This window comes from Siniperca chuatsi, linkage group LG13, assembly GCF_020085105.1.
Source record: "Siniperca chuatsi isolate FFG_IHB_CAS linkage group LG13, ASM2008510v1, whole genome shotgun sequence".
NCBI lineage: Eukaryota > Metazoa > Chordata > Actinopteri > Centrarchiformes > Sinipercidae > Siniperca > Siniperca chuatsi.
The window spans coordinates 29,311,395-29,318,331 of NC_058054.1; the positions used below are offsets into that span (position 1 = coordinate 29,311,395).

At 41.4% G+C, this 6,937-nt stretch overlaps 1 protein-coding gene across 6 annotated transcripts in view; it reads left to right on the forward strand.

The window, feature by feature from the left end:
- Positions 1 to 5,901, forward strand: part of LOC122886775 (epidermal growth factor receptor substrate 15-like) — a 30,446-nt gene extending 24,545 nt beyond the window's left edge. For all 6 annotated transcript variants that reach the window (XM_044219361.1, XM_044219362.1, XM_044219359.1 and 3 more), the window contains one exon: positions 561 to 5,901. The gene's annotated coding sequence lies outside the window, so the exon portion shown is untranslated. The remainder of the gene's footprint in view (positions 1 to 560) is intronic.
- The last annotated feature ends 1,036 nt before the right edge of the window (positions 5,902 to 6,937 follow it).

Below are 6,937 nucleotides of genomic sequence, written 5' to 3' on the forward strand. Positions count from 1 at the left end.
CTAACAAGCTAAATAAAGATAGTAAATATGATAAACATTATACCTGCCAAACATCAGCATGTTAGCATTGTCAAAGTGAGCATGTTAGCATGCAGATGTTAGCGTTTAGCTACTGTCTCACAGAGCAGCTAGCATGGCAGTGACTGAAGTTTAAATCCACATCAAAAATAGAAGATGCCAGTTTTGTCATACATCACTGTGACATGCTCAGCTGTTGAAAAGTTATGGGTGAATGAGTAATATGACTAGTTAAAAGGATGGTTAATAGTCACCACACCCTCTAAATGATGAATATTCTCCTTTACCAAACAACCCTTTTGCACTTTGCCTTAAAAAAAATCCTACTGGGATTGGAAGTGGCTTCAGACAAACGTGTCGGCTAAATGAATGTAATGTAATGTAATGTAAAGGTCTACTTGCATATGCCCTCATTGACCTTGTGCATGAAAGACAGTGTTTTATATGTCAAATATCATGGCATGAATTCATACTTGTCATTTCTAATAGCTGTAAATCACATTCATCATCATGCTGTTCGTTGTCTTCCGTGTGTGTTTTAGGCCAAGGAGAAGGCTCAGTCCCAGACTCAGGGCATCGACCTGAAGTGATCTCTCACCAACCGACACTCATGTCAGCAGGGTTCCCGTAACAACAATGACAACACAAGAGATGAAGAGGATGAGGAGAGAAGTAAGAGGACGGGCGATGAAATGGAGACAAAGGGGAATGGAATGAAGGAGGGATGATTAAATCGAAAGGAGGGAGAGATCATCCTGCTGTTATTTATGGCAATAATTCTAGTTTCAGATGTTTTTATGTTTGCAGGTTTCAAAGGGAAAAATTAAAGTCAGAATGGAAAGATGAGAAGTACGCAAGATGTAAAAACTACATGGGACCAGCTGACCCCACAATATTTAATGATTACTGTTAAGGGAACCTGATTGGCTTATGGCTTCAGTCTATTTTGAGGGATTTATCCCTGATTCAGGGTTGGAAACAACTATATGAAAATTAACGACTATGATTCCCTAGTGTTTTTACCCCAGGTGATGCTTGTCAATCAACCGTAAGGCTGATGTTATCTGTTATTTATTCACAATATCAGCTACCAACACACTCCTGTGTCCTCTGAGTCTCTCAGTTAAGCTTTCCATCCTTTCCGACAAGTTCTGACAGGGCTAATTGGTCCACGTGAAAATAATCTTCCCTATTTTGACTTGAGCTTAGTGGTGGAGCATGTGTAAGTGGACTGTCACATAGATAAAATGTATAGAAATTATATACTCTGCTATTGTGGTTTTCAGATTATGTAGTCAATCGGTAGTTTTAGGTCTGAATTGGATGAGAGCTGTAGAGAGCGTTTGGTCGTGTTGTACAGTGAGTGCATATCTAACCGTCACCATGGTTACATGCCCAGTGTTTTTAGTCAGCAGTTTCTTTAAGGTGCTCCTTAAAAAGTACTTTAACAGCAGGCTGGAAAGCAGTGTTTCACTGCCATCTCTGGCTTAAAGCTTCGAGCCCGGTTCCCCTCTGACCTTTGTTGAACCTGTAACTACACCCAACAGTGATGTCACGGCATCCCGGAGTACGCCTGCATATCACTGCCGCAAGGTGAGAGGTTAAACCACTGGACGTCAGCAAAGACAAGATTTTCAGGGGGCGTTAAGTTACTCTTTAAAGCAGTTTAGCCTCTGAACGGCATACTGGAATATTCGAATTAGCAGCAGTAAACAAATGGACCATCAACACTGAAAACGTTAACTGCATTTCATTACATCAGTGTCCCACTTCCACACGATACACTAATAAGGTTAAATAAAATCTGTTAGTTGGTAGGTAGTATACAAGGCAGTGATTTTCTTTACTGTTTGGTACTAACACAGAAGGATGGGGTGAAAGTTTATGCAGACACACGTGAAACTGCGACTTTGGAAGACTACTGCCAATTGCAAATGAGAAAACAAAAACAGTGTTTACAAGGATTTTTTAGTTTATCTGTTTCCCGAGCTGCCGCAGGAGTCTTCACACCACTGTCTGCTCTTTCCTTCACCAGTTCACAGCTGTGAAAAGCCAGTGTGCTGCATGTGGGCCAGAGTGCCCATCAACACAACACTCAAAACATTAGAAACCACTTCTTCACTTGGCTAAGTGTGACCACACTAAAAACCCAGGTGACATTAGTGGTAACTAGAGCTAATATAATAATAGCTGGTTTAGCTTATTACCCATATATAGGTATCACCATATATGGCGGCTGAGTACCAAAACATTAAAACACAGAAATGCCACAGATGTGTTCGATAGTAAACATGGTATCTATTGCAGAGTTTGTCCAGCAGGGAGAACGGGCTGCACTGTAAAATGTGCCACTCGCTGCGTGTCTTGGTCCTACTTCTCTAAGAGCCACATTTAAGTGATCCCCATCACGTGTGTGTCTAAATGATGCATTTATGTAAAAAATGAATCTTGGCCTATATGTCATTTCTTTAAACTCTCAGATTTCAACATCGGTACCAGCCTCAGTTGGGCGATAGCTGTACTACATGCTGATTGTCAGAGTTTACTGTTGCAGCTGGAACTCAATAAATCATTTTATCTCCCAGTATTTCCTGACAGGAAATCATACGAAGTGCCACTGCAGATGAAACTTTCCAAACAAAGCAACAAAGATTTCCTACTTTGTTTGGCTTTCTGGGGTGTCTCACTCCACTCCACAAAGTCCTTATTTTTTCACTGTGAGCAGCTCATGAATGCATTAGTGCATTGCATTGTGGGACAATAGTTTACATCAACAGCACACAGTATCATACAGCATATTTAATGACGCGTGAACACACATACTGCTTACAGTTAGTGTGAAGTATGGAAGTGGGCCAGCCAGAGTCCGGGTCCGGGTCCGGGTCCGGGCACGTTTGAGCCCACAGAGCTTCTCCTCAGCGCATAACAGTGATGAAGATCGAATATGCGTTTGAATGCACTGATTCAGCACCCCTCTTGTAGGCAGGCCATGTAAGCTCAGCGGGCTGTTACAGAAATGCCACCGACCCCGACCCCGACCTGGCGTCCTCTGAGTCCCGGTGGCTGCTGCTGCATTCCGCTGCTGTGGAATAATCTGAAAAAAGACTTCCCGATCATATTTCACGGCTCACCTGATCCGGTTCCTTTGCTCTTCGTTATCAGCATGCTGTTGTTTGTAGTGTCCGTGTGGTTTCCACGTTACGACTTAAAGCTCCAAACACACCAAAGTCGGAAGAACGAGCATCCGATGAGCATGTGAACGCACCACGGGCCCGTTGGCTCGCCGAGAGAGCCGCGAGCTGGCACTGAAGCCTCCGCCCCCCCCACACACACACACACACACACTGGGGAACCGACAGGCTCCGTTAGATCTCAGCAGTGCGCATTCAGTCCACCGTGCAACCAGTCCAGTAGGCCTTCACAGATACAAGCACATCTGCATGTACAGAAGTTTGCTCCTTACATAAAATGAGGACTGTGAATGTATGATAGCATATTGGTGTGTCCGTGATGAATTGTCCACCCTCACACTGCTAAAGGAACATTTCAGTTAATATTAAGTTTCAGTTCTACCTCATTGCTACTTTTCCACCAGTGCATGAAAACACTGTGAAGCCTGTAAAAGCAGGAAACATCTGCACCAAGTCACTAACCAGCCTGAGACAGCCTGCCGTTCTGCTGGCTCTAAGTCAGCACACCTAATATTCATACTTCATATGAATGTATTCATGTGAGCCAGTTTTCAGCGCTGTCTTTACAAAGTCATTCAGTTAAATGTTGCTTATGGATCAAAACTGTCTTTCATACAATACAATAAACATGCAGGCTTGACACAGACTTCGATTTAACTGTGGGTGATATGGAGGAATCCTCTTATCGCAGTATATGTAATTTCATGTCAACACATATATATATATATATATATATATATATATAATATATAGATACTGCAATATATTACATTTTCTGAGAAGTCCATTCAGAAATTGTTAATAGAAAAAATAACCAGACATGAAGTTCTACCGTTAAAGCAATCCGGTTCACTTCCGATTTACAGAATTGCCCACAAAAACCTTATACAGCCGGATATTACATGGGATAACTGTGATGATAGTATAATAGAATACTGTTCTTGTGTACAATACTAATCATAGATACATAATCAACATTTTTCTGGACTTTTCTCTCTACAGAGAAAGGGTTCTTTCATTTGAAATGTTTTTGCAGTTTCTGCTTCCATTTTGAACCACCTTACATTTTATTTATTAGATTTATTCTTCTATTTAAAATGTAGTCATTCACTATTTAACAATATCTGTCCATGATGATGACCAAATAACATCACTTAAGAAATGTTTGTTTGTTTGTTTAGAGTTCATCTTTCAATCACATGATGTAATGTCAAATCTTTCACTTTGGCTCATCTGTGAGAAAGTTTCTCTAAAGGGCTTTTCACACTGCATTTAGCCCCAGGCTAAGAGAGTTGTTAGCCCCAGGCTAAGAGAGTTAGCCCCAGGCTAAGAGAGTTAGCCCCAGGCTAAGAGAGTTGTTAGCCCCAGGCTAAGAGAGTTGTTAGCCTCAGGCTAAGAGAGTTAGCCCCAGGCTAAGAGAGTTGTTAGCCCCAGGCTAAGGGAGTTGTTAGCCCCAGGCTAAGAGAGTTGTTAGCCCCAGGCTAAGAGAGTTGTTAGCCTCAGGCTAAGAGAGTTGTTAGCCCCAGGCTAAGGGAGTTGTTAGCCTCAGGCTAAGGGAGTTGTTAGCCCCAGGCTAAGGGAGTTGTTAGCCTCAGGCTAAGGGAGTTGTTAGCCTCAGGCTAAGGGAGTTGTTAGCCCCAGGCTAAGGGAGTTGTTAGCCTCAGGCTAAGGGAGTTGTTAGCCCCAGGCTAAGAGAGTTGTTAGCCCCAGGCTAAGAGAGTTGTTAGCCCCAGGCTGGGGCACACACATTAACCCTGGGTTAACAATGTGTGTGTGAAAAGGGGCTAAGTTATCCCAGAGCTATTCTTAGCCCTGGGATAAGAATATGCAGTGTGAAATATATATAGGTAGAGCCCCCACTGCTCATGCTAACTACCCAGTTCTTATTCTATTAATCCAAACAAACCAGAAACATTAAATGCATCTTCCTGTTTGGCCCAGTTTCAGTTTTATGAACTGGCTGTAGGCAGAACCAACATCTTTTATCAAAAAGTTTCATAAAAGCAGCACCCATAAGACCAGATTTGTTCCTAAGAGAACTGTGGGAACATTTCCCAGTTTTCTACCTGAAGTTTCCTCTTAAAGCACGAGGGAAATACACAAGTGTTCCACTGAGTGAAGCTCTCCAAAGCTAAAACAGGTTTTGACTGATAAATGGTATCTGTTACCTTACTTTTAAGAAATGTTCACTGACTGTACATAGGCTCATGTAGCACAATACACATCTCATTCCGTGCACTGTAAAAAATAAAGGTTAGCAAGCAATTTTATTATTTACACAGATACATATACATATTTATTTTGTATGTATTTATTTATTTTTCTTTGTATTTATTTACATTCTGCTTATAATATCTGTTACATGATCAAGACATGGACATGATTAGAATATTATCCAACGCATATGTCAGAGCAGGAATATTGTTCAGAGAGAGAGAGACAAAGAAGATAAAGTTGCTTCTGGAGCTTTTCATTTTTTGCAGTGTGTGTGTTTTCTATGAAACAGATGGATGCACTTTAAAAGCCATGGTTGAGTGAAATGATATTCAAAACTACTTCTGTGTTTTGCCATGGTGAAGCCATGGTTTCTTGTGACAATAATACATTTATGTGTGATGTCGTGTGTGTTGTTGTCTAAATGTGAGGTTCTGTGTTGGAAAAATTAAGAAAATAAAACTAATCTAGAATTCCAGCATGTAGTCTGGTTCGTCTTTAAGAGACCACTGTCAAATACAACCGGTTTTCATTTGTGTCAATGTACACGCTGTCTATCCAGAAACAGGACAGAGGAGTTTACTCGTAGGCCATTTATCAGATAATGTCAATAAGCAGCAGTGTGCAACAAAATAAACTTCCATTCTCAGATCAACAGATGATCAGGTTTTGATGTAGTTATAGCTTTGCACAGCCAGACTGTATCACTTAAAGCTTGAAGCTACATCAGTTGATTTCTTTGGCCACTTCGGGGAAGTCGAAGACCCTGAAACAACATATAATCACCTTGTAGCTACAGCGAACGTGTTAGCAAACAGTTGCCTATTTACTCATCCAGCAGACACAGAGCAACATTAGCATCCATTTGGAGGCATGTTTGTGTCTCCTGATGAACGTCAGTCCGGTCTTCTCTCTGTCAGCTCTGTGTTTGGTCTCCTCCACCTCCTGAGGGAAACATCTGGCTCTTCAGCTGCTAGATGCTCCGCTATGTTCAGCAGCTGCTCTCTGACTGCGTCTGTCTGCTGTCTGCTGCTGAGCAGCTCGAGTTCAGAGGCTTTATCACTGAAAACAGCTGCTGCTGCTGGAAGAGAGTGGAGTTTGTGGGTTGTAAAACTAAAAAAATGAGCTAAAAGGGGCCAGAAAGCTCCCTAGAGCTGGAGAGACTGCAGAGTTGGGGATGATTCTCTATGGGTATCACACTCAAGGCTAAGCTAGCAGGATAGCAGACATTGGAACCATTGCAGATACAGAGGCAGAGCTGGTGAAGTTAAATGATTTAATTTGGAATAGAGGCTTGCATGGATGGTCAGTCTATGGAATGTCATTTTAGTCAATATTAAATAAATAAATACACAAATGTGCCTATGAAATTAATAAATATGGCTATGAAATAAATAAATGAGTCAATATGTTTAATTTCAAAAATGATGTTTTTCAAAGTAGTACTTTTATGTATTTCATGGGGCTTTTAATCTATAGTGCCGCATTTATTTGTTATATTCAAAGGAAGGGGG